At 46.2% G+C, this 16,542-nt stretch overlaps 1 long non-coding RNA gene across 1 annotated transcript; it reads right to left on the bottom strand.

Annotated features, from left to right (window-relative positions):
• Positions 1 to 2,968: 2,968 nt before the first annotated feature.
• On the bottom strand, positions 2,969 to 14,971 carry LOC118500117. The gene is made up of 3 exons (XR_004902645.1): positions 14,901 to 14,971; positions 4,543 to 4,627; positions 2,969 to 3,444 (listed from the first exon to the last, which is right to left on the bottom strand). It is a non-coding gene; the product is annotated as an uncharacterized LOC118500117 (long non-coding RNA).
• Positions 14,972 to 16,542: the final 1,571 nt, after the last annotated feature.

Below are 16,542 nucleotides of genomic sequence, written 5' to 3'. Positions count from 1 at the left end.
GACTTGACTGGGCCTGAGTCAAGTGGCACAGGATGAGGTGTGTGAGAGGACAAGCCCATACCCAGAGCAGAGCATCCTCAGAGGGGTTAAGGGACTGTTGTCAACTAAACCCCAAAATTCATATGTTGAAGCCCCAATCCCCTCGTGACTGTATTCACAGATAAGATCTGTAATGAGGTTGTAGGGGTGGGACCCTAAGTAGTACTGGTGTCCTTATAAGAAGAGGTAAGGCCTGATCTCTGTAATCATTAAGCTTATGATACAATAAAAGCAAAACAAACAAATGCACTTACAGTGGGCTCTAGAGTCAATGGCCAGTGTGCTTCTAAGGAGAGGAAGGGACACAGAGACACAGCGGAGAAGGCCACGAGAAGATGGAAACAGATTGGACTGATGTGCCACACACCAAGGAACACCCGGAAGCTAGAGGCACCGGGTTCTTTACGAAAGCCTTTGGAGGTGCAGCGACCCTGCTCACACCTTGATTTCAAACGTGTAGCATCCAACATTAAAGCAAAGAAACTTCTATTGTTTTAAGACAAAAAACACACACGCCTCCCTGTTTCCGGGGCTTGTTTGCTTGCTTGTTGGCCATTGCCAATGTCACTGACCTGAACTCAGCTTTTGAAGAAAATCTGTTTCACTGTAATTCTTTTGATTCTAGTCAGAACTTGGATAAAAAGTATGATCCAATTTAAGAAAATGTCCAACACCCAAATCAAAACTGAAAACTAGGAAGGTGAGAGTTTACTCTCTGGGCCTCCTTATCTGAAAAATGAGGCAGCTGCACTAGATTTGTGGTTTTTAAAAAATAAATATATTTTTTAAAATTCCCAGAAGCAGCCTTTCTTCATAAGGAAGCAGAAACAAAGGAGGTACATATGAGCTGAGTGAGCTGCTTAGGTAGAAGAAGAGGGGTGAGTCCCAGAATCCTGCCCACCAAGGCAGGGCTCTGCAAAGTGGGATGGAAAGCATTGTACTCTCCTAAATCCTTCTCCATGGTGCCTCCCATGGTCTAGGATCCTCCTATGAGGAGTTGGTGTTCTCACACCCTGAAGTGGTCCTAGCCAGCCCCCTCCTCCAAACACAGCAGGGAGCAGATAAATGAAAGAAGGGAAGGGAGCAGGGAGCTAGGGCCCAATGCGGCACTCTCAGCTCTTTCTCCTAAAGGCATCTTCCTCCTGGTAACACCCCACAGGAGAGGGAGGCCTGGGGGTGGAGAGGCCAGGTGAGGCAGTCTGGCTGAAGTTCCTCCATAGGAAAACAGGAGGAGTGGGCCCAAAATGACAGAGAAGTTGCAAGCTGCCGATGGGAACCCTACTCCCCTCCCCAGACAAAACTGTTCCAGGCTTCATATGTTATTATCCTTCTTCCTGACTCTTCTTGAGGGTCAGGAGGGAGTAAAAGCATTTACTTCCTTTGTCTAAAAGGAAGATGACCAGTCTGTCATCTGTGCCCTGCCCCCTCGGGGACATCCCTGATTGCCCCTCCAGCACCTTCAGCATCTCCTTCTCTACCCACATCTCCAGGCAGCAGGCAAATGTATGGGGGATGCTCTCCTCGCCAAAAAGATTGAAACAAAACACTGAGCAAAAAGGCCTTTTACCCATGTTCTCCACCACATCTGCAGCATTTTGAAAGAGTACCTATACTTGTCATATTCATTCTTTGCCTTGTATGCATTTTTTAAATATTCTTTTCTGTGTTTACATTTTCTGATTCCTTGCTCTTTTCTTGATTTGCATGGCCTGATTCTCTGTTGCATCACTTATCACTGAGGCTGAGTGCAGAGGCTTCAACTTGCTGGTGCTCTATTGCAGATGGAGGAGCCCCTGCTCCGAGGCCTGCATGAGCCCTCCATTGAAACTGAGCCCACCAAGCTCGCCACCAGCCCCCTTGTTGTTGGATGCTGCAGCGTATCTCTCTCCCTCTGTCCCACCAGCACCTCAGCTCTGTACCCAGCTGCCCCATGACCTCTCTCCGGCTCCCTTTGTCCTCTCAGTGAAGAGCAGCTCCCAGGCCATCCCATCAGAGGAGCTCATATGAAACGCACATTCCATTCTGGCCAGTGTGGCTCAGTGGTTGAGTACCAGCCTATGAATCAGAGGGTCACCCGTTGGATTCCCAGCCTAGGGCACATGCCTGGGTTATGGGTCAGGCCCCCAGTGGGGGTCGTGCCAGAGGCAGCCACACATGGTTGTTTCTCTCCCTCTCTTTCTCCCTCCCTTCTCTGTCTAAAAATAAATAAATAACATCTAAAAATAATAAAAAATAAAATGCAAATCCCTGGGACCAACCTACAGCTACAGGTCACAGTCCCTAGGGTGGACCTTCAAACTGCACCTGTAATAAGCTGCCCGACCCCAGGCGTTTTCCATGCACACTGACGTCTGAGAGCTGCAGGAGGTGCCTGGACTCCTGGTTCTGCTCAGTATGTGTATATTTGCTCTGAGGTGTGTCTTTGCCATTCTGTGTCAGATCTCTTTGCTGTTGGGCCTCTGTCTGGCAGCCTGAGGTAGATTTGCTTGTGTGCTGGGAATGCAGACCACAGGGAAGGTTGTACCTCGAGCCACTTGTTGACATTGAGCTAAAAATGTAATTGTAGATACACCCAGTTTAAGATCAAGCTATTCCCACCCTCATGCATACTCTGGCCAGTCAGTTTCTTCCTTCTTTGACCTCTGGATGTCACAAACAATCCAGGTTTCTCTCATTTCAGGGGTGACAGCAGGCACTGCTCTGAGGGCCTCCGAGTACCCACCAACAGCCCTGCTTGGCTCCGGACCGCAGGGTCCAAGAAAGCTCTCCCACCCTGACCCTGCCCGCCAGGGGTGGGGGAAGGCAAGGGTGGACACTGGGGTCCTGCCCGCTGTTAGCTGGGCTTAAGGCAGGACAGTGCCACCCTTGGGAATCCCATAGGGATTTCCTAACTCAGCAACCCAGCAGGTGATAGAAGAATGGAGAAGACTCTTTCTCATTTTTATGAGGTCAAAAACCCTCATTTCCTCCTGACCTTCCCAGACCCTGAAAGAAGAGGAAGATGTGCATGAATTACAGACTTTACAGCCTGACTCTCTGTCCCTCTTCTTGTGAAGTGGCAGGGTAATGAGAAAGGTACATACAAGTAGTTCTAATATTTTCTATGTACCTTGGCCTAAGCATTTGCTAATCACTCACGATACATAGACCCCTGAACATACAGTGATGTGCCAGAGGTGCTGGAACCTACAGTGGAGGGCACATCTTCATAGAGCATCAGTTTCATTCAGCTACAAGTAATTAAAAACATATACATGAATACACCTGTGTTATAGAGTAGACCGCACAATCCACATGGATTTTTAAGGCCAAACAGGAGGCTTCAGAGGAAGTTGTACTGCTGTGGAAAATTCTGGATTCTTGGCAAAGTCACCAAGGTTATGGCTTCTTCTGAGGTTGGGACGCCTGGTGCAAACATTGTCAAAACCATGTTCTAAGTGAAGGTGATTAGGCCCAATGATGAGGACAAATTTTAAGAAAGTTTGAGGTACTGGTTGGCTGAATAAGAACATCTGTACTTTACTCTGGGGTTTGTTCATTCATATATTCATTCATTCATTCATTCATTCATTCATCCAAACATCTTTCATCAGATCTTTACTGAATGCCTACTTTAGTCCAGGTACCACAGGAAGTGCTATGCTAATTATTTTGGAAGAGACTCATCTTAAGAGTGTCAGACCCAAAGAGAATGAGGAGAAAATTGTGCTTGAAAAAGCAGAGTAGAGGTTCCTCATGACAGCCTAGGGGACCTTCCCCTCTACTTTCATGTATCTCTGTTTCCTTAACTGTAAAGATGGTTACAGTGAGGATGAAAAAGGAGAACAATTTTGAAATTAAAATGCTAATAAGTGCAAATCAATCTAAATTATGAGCATAATTTATTCCTTCAATAAATATTAATTAAGCCCCTATGCATGTCAGGATTTGTGCTGGGTACAGTGGAAATGACATAGTGGGTCCCAGAAAGAGCCTGTCCACAAAGGAAGATTGGTAGAGACAGCAGACACACAAATGTGATTGTCTTGAGGTGCAGATGGAAAGACTGGTTGTCTTAAAACACCAGGTGCTATGAGACTTCTGAAGGGGAGAGGCAATCTGCACTGTACAACTACTAATGATGCAGTTAACCCTTATTCTCCTAAGATTTCACAATGTTTTTTTAAAATACTGTAACAAGTACACAAGCTATACCATGAAGGACTGAGAGCAAGAGGGTACATCAACTGCCATGATTGATAAGGTCTGATCAGCTCAGACGTGTGACCATGATGAGCCTATCATGCATGCATGAGACAAGGCACTAACCCTGTCTAGGAAGCATGAGCCAATCCAGGCATTACATGTGTCTGCGAGTTGTGTTGATGTAGTTGGAGATAAACGTGGGAAGACAAGGCCCACTGGATTAAGCCACTAATGGTGAGAAGACATGGAGGTATAAATACCCAGTGAGGCGGTTGGCTAGAATGGCAAAGGCAGAGACCAGGGACAGCTATCACATACGTGTGGCCCTCACCTCCTCTCAGTTTCCGTCCATGGACTGCTCCCTAGCCAGAAGCACCTGGTAAGCCTTTGCCTTTTCTTGGCCCTAGAGGGAGCCAGAGAAAGAAGGTGTGTATGAATGAGTCCAGGGCCATGCTTGGGAGATGACTTCATTTACACACGTACCGGTCATAGCTTCATTGCCATCTCTGAATCTGGAGGGCAAATTGTCAGGAGTGCTATTAAGATAAGGGCCAGAGAACAGAGGCAGGAAATCATACTGACAGTTGGTCTGAAGGGAAGGTGTATTAGCCTACTAGGGATGCTGTAACCAAGCACCACTGACAAGGTGGCTTAAACAACAGTTTATTGTCTCATGGTCCTAGAGGCCAGAATTCCAAGATCAAGTATCAGCAGGGTTACTTTCTTCTGAGGCCTCTCTCCTTGGCCTGTAGATAGGCATCTTCTCCTCGAGTCCTTATTTGGTCTTCCTTCTGTGCATGTCTAATCTTTCCTTATAAGGACACCATTGTTATTGGATTAGGTCCCCCTAATCACCTTACCTCAAATTTACTACCTCTTTAAAGACCCTCCCTCCCAAAACAGTCGCATTCTGTGGAGCTGGGGGATAGGACATCAACAAGTAAATTTTGGGAGAGGCAAAATTCAGCCGATAAAAGCAGTGTTTTCTTAACTTTGTTTGAAAGTAAGCAATTGGAGAAAAACAGAACCAACCAGCTTACTGTGTGGAATGTCATAAAGGCATCATCAGGGTCTGCTGTGGAGGACAAAAAGAAAGGCACAACTTGGTCACTTTGGGCCAAGACTCCAGGAGTGACCAGCTCTTACCCCAGCCTCCCCTACAGCAGGATGGTGCTATGAACTGAATCTTTGTGTGTGTTGAAATGCCAACCCTCCATGTGACGGTATTAGGAGTAGAGCCTCTGAGAAGTAATTAGGTCATGAGAGTGGAGCCCCCATGGTGGGATTACGGTCTTATGAGAAAAGTTTGCTCTCTGTCCTTCAGCACGTGAGGACACAAGAAGGAGGTCATCTGCAAACCAGGAAGAGGGCTCTCATCAGAACCGAAACCACTAACACATTACTTTTGGACATCCCATCTTCCAGAACTGTGAGAAATAAATATTTGTTATTTAAATCACCCAGTCGGTGGTAATTTAGAGCAGCCCAAGACAGGTGGTGAGGATTCTAGGAGTGTGATGGCCAAGCCACACATGTGGAAAGGAGGAATTTCCTTGATCGCAAATGTGATCTTCAGCCCCATTACCCAGTGGGGTGGAGCCATCTGCACGTGGCAGCTGCACAGGGCCATGCAGTATCTGACCTCCAGAGGACAGATGGTAATGCTTCCTCTTCTTCCCCAAGAACAAAGTCTTGCTGCCCCACTGACCCTGGAGTAAGCCCCCTTCTTTACAATGTGGTGCTACCAGGACACTATGCAGTCTGGTTTTGAGATCTCTGTCACTAAAATGGCCCAAGTCTCTGAGAGTCACTGGAGAGGAAGCCCTTGCTGACCTGGCAGTGGAGTTTTTCTAGGTCCTGACACCGGAGGCATTTGTAGGGCTGGTAGCAGCTCTGTGCAGCTCTAATCAGGTTTGTGCAAACCCAGTCATTTTCCAGCCCACAGGGAAGGCTTGGAGGCGGGATCTGCTTTGATCTATTATCAAAGGAGATTTTGCATTTACATGGGAATGGCTAATACTAAAAATATTAGTAATTAGGAGAAATTCAGATATTTAAAATGATACTGTGGTATCTTGAAACACCCCGCATTAGACAAACGCACCTGAAAACTCCGTTTCTTTTCTTCACATAAACCCCAAATGAAAGGTGGGCAAAACATCCAAGGTGTTTATGCAAGTTTCCCTCCACTCCTCTTATACAGGGTCCTCTGTGACCCTGTGCACCCACCTGGCCCATAGCTGCCAGGAAGCCGGGACGCCTTCCCGCATAGGCCCCTGGCACAGGGCTCTGCACACAAGGGCTGGGGCCTGAAACCTTTGTTTCAGAATGAAGTTTCTTCCACAGTCCACTGCAGCCCAAGTAGTGGAATTCGAGCCAGAAGACTGAGTCTGAATCTAAGTACTACCCCTCACCAGCTGTAAGGGATTAACTTGGGCACAATCTTAACCTCTGAGTCTGCACTTTCTCATTTGTAAAATGGGAATATATTGACCTTCCTCCCATGGTGCTTTTGTGAGAATCAAATGGAGGAGCGTAGGTGGAGGTACTTGTAAACAATAAAGCATCATATATACCTTACAGAAGACATTTTTTGGTTTTGTTATCCAGCATCTTTACCTCTCCTTCTAGCAGCAGTATAATAGTTACACTACAATCTAGTTTCCTCTGGGCAATCGAACTCGTCCCACTGTCAGTCCCTGGGCTACAGGTGGACTTGACCTTTCCTTTCATTCCTTTAGACCAGTGATCTTCAACCTGTTTCACCTCATGGCACACATAAACTAATTACTAAAATTCTGCAGCACACAGAAAAATATATTTTTTGCTGATCTGATAAAATAGATGTAATATTTATTGTATCACAAAAAAATAATGATAGTAATTACTTACCCTTTTTGTTCTGAAGTGACTTTTTAAAAAATCAGGCACCTATACTTGTATATAAGGATTTCTGGTACCAAAAATTAACCAACCAGACACAACCTTATTATGCAATGTGCCAATAAGATACAACCCTGTGACCTATATATTTATGGTTCAAGACAGGGCATTCACACCAGACAGCTATTGTTGTGTTGGCTGTTTTCATTTTTTTATTTGATGATCTAAGGGAAAATAGGTCGGTGCTCCTGACTAGTCAGGTATTGCATGTTTTAAACATTCTTGTGGCACACCAGTTGAAAATTGCTGCTTTAGACCATCCAACAATTTTGCAAGCACCTAATACTGGAGTTAAACCCTCTCTGCTTTAAGTACCTAGAGTGGCTTCTGTGTTCTACCAATGAACTTGGCCTGGTAGAGATGAAATGGCTGCTTGGGAATCCATTTGGACCACAGAGAGAGTCAAGTCATAGAATTTTATTCAAATGACTGAGAAAGAGAAACTAACTTTCTGATGGACTCGGAGGTTCTGATGCCAGGGTAGCTGGCAGCCATCCTGCTGTCACAACAGAGCTTGTCTGAGAAAATCGTCAACATGAGGCAGCCAAGCCAAGAGGTGAGGGAAGCCTGAGCTTGACACTATTTGAGTAGCTTAACCAAACCACACTGTGTGCCAAACCTACCCCTGCATTCCCAGTTCCATGAGCCAATGAACTTCTCCTTCTGTCTAAGACCATTGGAATGGGGCTAGTCCGTCATTTGAGCAAACATAATTTATCAGGAATAATGACAATCACGAGATAGAAACCACAGGGCAGCAGCGATCTGATGGCTGTAGATTGCATATTCTCCACCAGAGGGCCACAGCACGATCACCAGGGGGCATTTACAAGACACAGGTGAACAGGTCTGGGCCTGGGCTGCTGAGGTCCCCTGAGGGACCCACATCAGACTGGGGAATTCTGTCCTGTGAGGTGTTCTTACAGGCACCACTGGAAAGGGTGGCTACTATGGATCAGCCCATACGGAAGGGGAAGCAAAGAGGTGGGCATTTCTTTAAAACACTTGAGTGTGTGAATTCCAGCTTCAGTTTTCAACATTATTTTTTACTTAATTTTGATTTTCTTCTTTTAGGTTTGAAAAAAACCTTTGCATTAAATCACTCAGTATTGTAGCCACCAGATGAGAACACTATCGAGTGAAATACTTCAACCCAGCTTGCATAAGCTGAAGCAGCTGGGCCATTTTTTAAAAAATTGTAATAAATAAGTGAATACATAATCAATCCCTTGAGTGCCAGCTCTCAGTTCTGTCAGCTCCCAGAGCTGTGCTTTTTCATCTCCATTCTGTGCCCCCGAAAAGAAAAGCAACGTAAGGAAAAATGTTGACAGACTGTTCTCTGTGACGTCAACCAACAAAAAAAGCTGAATGGTTGATGCTCCTGCCAGAAGGCATTTCTGCTGTAGGTTTTGGTGGGTGCAGACTTAGAATAACCCTTCCCTTTCTGGAACAAATGTTAACTATTTAATATAAAAAAAAACGCCAGCAAAGATAATGCAAATGTTTTGATGTCCACAATGTGTATAAGGCACAATAGTGATGGAAAGAGCCCCGTGGGGCGAAGGGAACAACCACAGAACTAAATAGTGATCCAGCATTTCTGAAGGGCCTGGCCAGGGCTTGAGTGGGCAAAGATGAACCACTGGTTCCACTGGTACTACTGGTTCAAGAGATGTCCTGCCTGCAGAGAAACGGGCTTGGTGAAAGAGGATAATCATTGGAGGAAGGATTTTATCTTTGGAATCACACAAAAGTTATTTGAAGGCAAACCTGAGGAATGACATGAGTGGTCAGACCAGCTGACTCTAAAGCATGACTCACAGGATGGCTCTGAAGTCAGTTCCCAAAGATGATATCTGCAAATGCTGTGAGCTTCTTGGAATGAGTGCATAACCTCCTTCAGTACCACTTTGAAGGGGCAAAGCCATTTCATATAGAGTTCCAATTTGTCTATTTTCTGTTTTTGATTTTAGGCACATATACACTATAGGAAAAAAATCACATGATTAATGCTTGGTTGATGGAATTTTTCTCTAAGATTAATTTCCCCAAGCCCTGCCTGTGTGTGAATATTCATTAAAAAGTATTAACATTAAACTATACTGGCTCATTACCCCTGCCCTGGCATCCCCTGGAAGTCTCCCCACAATGTTGCTGAAGTCTTCTCCATGGGAAAGAAGTACCTCCTGTCTTGGGACCTTCTGCCTAGCCCTTGCACTGCCCACTGCTCCCTGTGAAGCTGCTGGTGACTGTTTTGGCTAGGATTTCTGGGAGCACTGCCTTCCTCCTGAGCCCCTACCTGCCCTGCTGACATGAAGAGATGGGCCTTCATCCCAACCCCATGTTGTGTGTCACCCTCTGTGCCTGGGGCTCCAAGGTCCCCATTGCAAGGAGCTCATTGACCTGCCTGCAACTTCTTTCTAATTGCACCCTCTCATCCACAGGGCAGGGGGCACAGACACCATAACATCCAGCCCCATCCCTCCTCCCCAGCCTCTGCGTTGAAGTGCACATTACCCCCTCTCTCTATGCAAACACACCCCTGAGTAGCTGGCTCATGACTGTACTGGATAGTGAATCCCCACTGGGCTCAGCAGCTTCTAAAACAAAGATCAGGCAGGGCCTTAAGAAGTGTCCCTCCTATCACTTCTCTCAGCTTACGGCACAGCTGACTTCATGCCAAAGCTTACATTTAATTAACAGAATGGGATCTAGGCAGGAGGCCACTGCCATCCATTGAAAGGGTAGGGACAGTGCCTGCAAGGGACTGTACACGTGAGGCGCGCCTCACAGACCCAGGGAGCCGGATGTTCCACACTCGGCAAGGTCAGTGGCAAGAAAAGGACTACAGATATTGTTTACATGGGATTCTTTTAGGGAGTTAACACTGTGGGGGATGCTCATACACTGTTTTACAAAGCCGTAATGTTTTAATTCTTCCACAAAAAGGGAAGTTCCTAGCTTATAGGGTTATGGGGAGAATTAAACAAATTTCAGAATGTGAGGGGCCAGGCCCTCCTTCCTCTTCCTTACCGCCCACCCCCTTCTCCCAGGAACTTCTCAGAATTGTACATTTAATTTGAATATTTAAAGAAAATAACATACTTATATTAAAACAAGCATGGATGTATCGCAGAATAAGAAACAAAAATTCACATGAATTTTTAAAATAGAACAAGGGACTTAAAAGAAATTTCATCTCTTGCTCTGGGGCATGTTCTCACTCTGGTTAGGGAAGCTTCAGCAGATGAGAAGTTCCCGTGTGGCCTTGGGAGGTCCAGAAAGCTTCCTGCCCAGGGCTGGCAGGATTGGTGTGTGTGGTGGAGAAACAGCTCTGAAGGCAGGATGGTGAGGTGGGAGAAGCGAGGTTAGGTTCTCAAGCTCAGCCTCTGTATAATAATTGTTCAAGTTGTATCTTGAATCCAGAGCCACCTGAATGCCACAGAATCCACGTGCATTTCTCTTCAGGTCCCCAGGAAGACCTGTGTGACCTCAGGACAGTGAGCCTCAGAAAGGTAAGGAGCTCTTGGTCACAAGGCCCGAATTCAAGTGCAGGCCTGCTGAATCTTGCCACCCTCTGTACTCTGACAATCTGTCTCTGTGTTTAACACCCTCTGCCTTCCCCATTTCCAATATGGCAAGTTCCCAGAGTCCCCGTGGCCAGGCCCACCTCTGGGAGACCATGATGCCTTAGCCACCTGGCTGGGTCCAGGAAACTGCCACTGGACTGACGTGGCCCAGGGCTAGCTGCTCCCACCTCCCACCAGGAAAAAGTGACTCCATGACTTTTTCAGAGGGAGACATGACAATGAATTTCCAGTGACTGTGGCTGACTCTGAAGAGAAATGGGTGTTCTCACACCCAGAGTAGAGATGAGTCTACATAACCCTGACAGCCTCGTGTAGAGGAGGGAGGGTGCACATGCACCCGCTCCAGCCCCAGGGTCACACCTCCTTTCAGGACATGGAGCTCCTCGAATGCCCTTGTCTCAGGGAAAGGGACCAGTGGTTCCCATCTGTGGCACTTCATGTGGTCCCCACGCCTGGGTATCATAGCTGTGGCTTTTCCCACCACACCTCTCCCTGCAGCCCAGGTGAGGGCGCTCACTTGGGGACTTTAAAGGCTTCTGCTATTGCCGAGGAAGCAGGAGGACAAGGACGCTGCCTCCCCTGATGTGTGCTGTGGGGGAACAGGAAATGGCGCCAGCCTTTCTTCCTCTCAGCCTTGCTTTCTCTTTCAAGTCTGTAGTCTGAATCTTTGAGTCATACAAAACATTTTAGAACAAACAGTGAGAAACAAGTCTGTGAGGGGAATGTTCTGAATTCTAATAAGCCATTTTTCCCTGTATGGCAAAAACATTGCTTGCAGGTTCCCAATGGCCCCTGGTTTGTTTACACCTGGTTCTTTTCATGCGCTGTGCGCTGGTGTGGTGGGCGTGAAGTTCCATGGGCTTCTAAGAGGCCAAATAGGGTTTTGAGGGGCAATTGGGAACACACTCCTGGGAGGTCTCAACAGTAGCTACCTCTGACAGGCAGCCAACCAATACTTATTTATGAATCATCAGTTGAGGGCCAGGCATGGTAACAGGTGTTCAGGATGGTGTGGAGCTATGTGGACAAAATCTGTACCCTCTTTACACTTAAAATCTAGTGGGAAAGAAAGACATTAAGCAACAGTTTCCAATTATATTGACTATTAAGAAAGAGAAGAACAGGATGCTGTGGGCTCACATAAACTCGGCTGGGCGTGGGAGACAGAGTAAGAAGCCTTCTCTCCAAGGAAGTGGTATTTAAGTGAAGACACAAAGGAGCAGGGCATGTGGAAATGAGGGGGAGGGCTGGAGAGCAGAGAGCTCCGCATGCACCGGTGGTGTGGTGGGGCAGCTTAGGTGGAAAGCCTTGAGGTGAGTGTGCAGGTGTGCTTAAGGAACTCTGATAACCTGGATTCCAGGTGGAGACAACAGGGGAGGGAGTGTGTAGGCTGGGGTGGGGGGAGTGGGTAGGCAGAGGCTGGGAGAACATGATTGGCAGTGGGCAACAATTGATGGGTTCCAGAAAAGGAAAAGACACCTCAGATTTGCATTTTTAAGAGATCACTCTGGCTGTTGTGGAGAGAAGGGGTTGGAAGAGGCAGGAATCAATTCAGGGAGACTGTTAGGCTATTGCACAGGTAGCAACACAAGGCCCACGGTCCTAATCCGGCGGGCACCTTGTTTTATCCATCCCAACACCTTATTTCTACCCAGTGGCAGTGCCGAGCTCTTGCTTAACTGTTAAGGTGTAGTTACATTAATACAGTCCTAAAATTACATTCGGTCATTTGAAAGCAACTGTGAAGCTGCTGTGGCGCCTGGTGAAAATGAGTTGGACACCCCTGGATTGCAATCATGGGGTGAGGGAGCGATGGTGATGATTTGCACTGGGGCAGTGGCAGAGAAGGTGAAAAGCGGGGGATGACTCAACAAGAGACTGGGAAGTAATAAGTTGAAAATTTGGGGCTTGACTGCCCGCAGTGGGTGCCGGAGAAAGGAGAGTCCAGGAGGACCCCTACTCTGAGGTTCCCAGCAATTAAATATTAATTAGCTTTTACTGAAAAAACTATAGAGAAGTTCTCTGCTTTATGAGTAACCCCAGGCTCAATTCAAGGGTGTCATCCCCTGGATTTCAAGTCCCTTTAAGAAGGATGGGGAAAGTGGGACACCTGGATGAAGGAAAGACCAGCAAGTCCATCTCTAACGTGTGGGCAGAGTCAGAGCCCTCCACCAGCTGCAGGCCCTCCCCTGCTGCCTGCTCCTGTTAATAGCCTTCCTCCAGGATTCCTTACTAATAAAAATGAACTTGCAGAATTTTCGTGGTGAATGTTCTGCCAAGAATGGGTGCCACCGTGTTCTAAAGGCAATCCACAGCAGCAAGGGCGGGGCACAGCTTTCCTGTTACTGACACTTGCCCTGGAGCTGCAGGTTAGTGTCACTCAAAGCAGGGTGGTCTGACCTCAGGGAGAATTGTCTGTCTGGACTGAGAATGGCGCCAGGGCATGCCAGTGTCTCCACCCTCTGACAGACCCCTCCTACCGCTGCCCTTTTCCCCTACACTGTTACTTCCTACATCTCAAACGACGGAGGTAAATGCAGGACCATCCTCATTCCACCGTAGTCAAGGTGAGTGTTTGCTGAGCACTGTATCTGTTAGGATACTCTAGGTTGTAAAATCAAATCAGCTCCACCAATAAGAACAGGTATTAATTATACCATGTAACAGAGTCCGGAGAGAGGGTAGGCTTCGGGGTTGTTTGCTCCAGCAGCTCAGCACTTGTATCAAGGAGTCAAGTTTTTTTTTTTTTCTCTCTCTCTCTCTGCTCCACTGTTCAGCATGTTGGCTTCCTCCCTCGTCTAGTCTAGGATAAAGCACAGCTGATGGTGGCATCTGAGGAGAGAAGTGCTGCCTTCAGAGGCCTTCCAGGAGAGTAGGGAGGACCCTTTCAGAAGCTCTGGCACACTTCTCCTTGCATTCCATGTCCTTCCAGAACCAGTCATTCATTGGCGAGAAGGCGGGGCTTGCTCCGATCGGCTGAGACTAACGAGAGGATGGAGGTCACCTGTCTTGAGTCACTGGGTCTGTGTGTGGAAAAATAGGTAACTGGATGGAACTGGAGCTTCTGTTAATAAAGACCCAGGGAACAAGAGATGACAGGTACACAACTAGCAGGGTCCACCGCAAGTTCTGACTGTGATGAGCACTACAGGGGCTACGGGAAGAGTTATATTTAAAAAATTTTTTTTATTATGGACACTTTCAAACATAAAATGTAGACAAAAGATGGAAACAAACCCTCATGTTCACATTGCCAAGCCTTAACAACGATCAGCTCAGGGACTCTTTCACCTATTTCCCTGCCCGCTTCCTTGCTCTAATTATAAAGCAGATACCAGACAACATATTGTTTCACCCAAAATTATTTCAGCATGGATCTTTTTTTTTTAAGATTTTATTTATTTATCTCTAGAGAGGGAAGGGAGGGAGACAGAGAGAGAGAGAGAAACATCAATGTGTGGTTGCTGGGGGTTATGGCCTGCAACCCAAGCATGTGCCCTGGTGGGGAATCAAACCTGCAACACTTTGGTTCACAGCCTGCTCTCAATCCACTGACCTATGCCAACCAGGTCAGCATGGATCTTTAAAAAACAAAGACACTGTAGCTCTGGCCAGGTGGTTCATTTGGTTGGAACATCATCGCATACACCGAAAGGTTGCAGGTTCAGTTCCCAGTCAAGGCACATTACCTAGGTTGCGTGTTCTATTTCTGGTTGGGATGTGTACAGGAGGCAAGTGACTGATGTTTCTCTCTCATATCAGTCTGTCTGTCTGTCTCTCTCTCTCTTTCTCCCTCCCTTCCTCCCTCCCTCCTGTCCTCCCTTCTCTCTCTCTCTCTCTCTCTCTCTCTCTCTAAAATCAGTAAAACATATCCTCAGGTCAGGATTAAAAAACAAAAGCAAAAAAAAAAAAAAAAACCAAGGACACTTTAAAAGCCAAACCATATCATTATTATCTCACCTAAAAAATAGTTAATAGTAATTCCTTAACATCAAGTTATCTAATCAGTGTTCAATTTCCTATTGTCTTATATGCAATCAACATTCTTTTTGCAGTTTACTCAAAAGGAAGTTCTTAGACATCAGCCAACGTTTTATCTTACAAGATAAGGAGACTGCAATCTAGAGAGATTAAATAACTTACCCCAAAACCCTGAGATTTTACTGTTGATAATTTTATCCCGCCTTTTTTCATGTGTGTTTGAGGCAGGTGATTGCATGGTGAAAGACCCAACAATTCACTCATTCATTTAGCAAATGCTGGTTGAACATTCACTATGTGCAACGTATGTAATGAGGCCAGTGCAATCAACGGGACTTGGATCTATAATGAGAAGAACTGAGCTTTGACTCTTAAGGCTTTTGCCTATGACATGGAGCAAGTCTCCCCACCCCTCTGTCATGGTACCTGAAATCCTGAGGAGAGGCGTTCTCGGATTAGGAACTTATCTTGGGAGGTCCTTATGAATATTCACAATATTACTTCAGTAAACAGCTGTTCTTTTAGGCTGCTCACACTGAACTCTCTCTTCCTATTTAGGAGGAATCCTAAAATAGGAAAAAAGTTTCCACATTTCACTACAGAAATGAAATTTATGGATGGCCTTTTCCCCATGTCCAGAAAGCTGGCAAGAAACCCAGGACCTGGTGCTCCAACCAAATGTTGCAGCCTGGGACTGTCTGTCTTAAAGAAGTGGTACAAAGGCCCAGGTCACTGTGGAAATGACCCACAGGTGCTGTGGCCAAGTCAAGTCCAAGGGAGCAGTGCCAAGTGTCCAGCCACCAGAGGTGGTGATAGAGAAGACGTTTCCTCTGCCCACGCTGTGAGCAACTGCCTGTGCTTTCATTAAGTGAGTTTTCTGCTTAACTGCCTAGGGTCACTTCCTGCTCTGTGCAACCAAATTCTCTAAGAGAGTCAGTTGAGAATATGAGGTCTGTGCAGAAGGTATCCAGCCATGTAATATAAAAAATAGACATTTATTGAAGAAGATACAAGATACAAGAAACACTATCTATAGGACAATGAGCCCCTCAGTCTCCTTCAAAGTAGGCTCCTTGAGACCTCACACAGTTCTCCCAATTGCCATTCGCTACACCGTCGTATTTCCCTGAATCTCACTGATAGTCTGAAATATCTTCTTTTTCAAAGATGATTTTAGTTTTGGGAAAAGCCAGAAGTCACAGGGTGTCAGGTCTGGACTATAGGGGTCTGAGTCACCTGGGTGATTTGATTCTTTGCCAAAAAAACTCTGTACAAGACAGGGTACATGAGTAGATGCATTGCCCATAGCTGCACCTTCTGAATCATCCAAATAGTTTCCATAGAGGAATGTTCAAGCTTAATGCAAAATGTCATGCAGATTCACAGCTCTGCTCACTCAGTCATTTTGAATGTGATGGCCACCCAGTACGCATGCTAACTCAACAGCATGTGCTGGCCCTATTGACTAGTACAGTGAAGTCATCACTGTTCATGCATGCACATTCCAGTCTACTCTCCTTGGCTGCCAGGTTATATTGTGTAAACTGTTCTTTTTATATTGACAATGGCTGGACTTTTTCCAAGGCAGACCTTCTAATAATCTATAAACACATTCAGTTTTTGCAACATTTCTTTTTCTGATTGACTTATCAAATTAAGCATTTACCATCTATTAGGAAACAAAATGGAGCACAAGGTGGGGACATTTTGATGGGCACTGCCAGGGAACATGAGAGGTTCAGTACCTACTGCATGAACCTCAGTCCAGTGTGGTGGCTGCAGATACTGGGTGCCTACAGGCTGT

Source organism: Phyllostomus discolor, chromosome 4 (genome assembly GCF_004126475.2).
Source record: "Phyllostomus discolor isolate MPI-MPIP mPhyDis1 chromosome 4, mPhyDis1.pri.v3, whole genome shotgun sequence".
Lineage (NCBI taxonomy): Eukaryota > Metazoa > Chordata > Mammalia > Chiroptera > Phyllostomidae > Phyllostomus > Phyllostomus discolor.
Note: the sequence above shows the minus strand (reverse complement) of the source record. Positions and strands in the feature narration are given on the sequence as shown.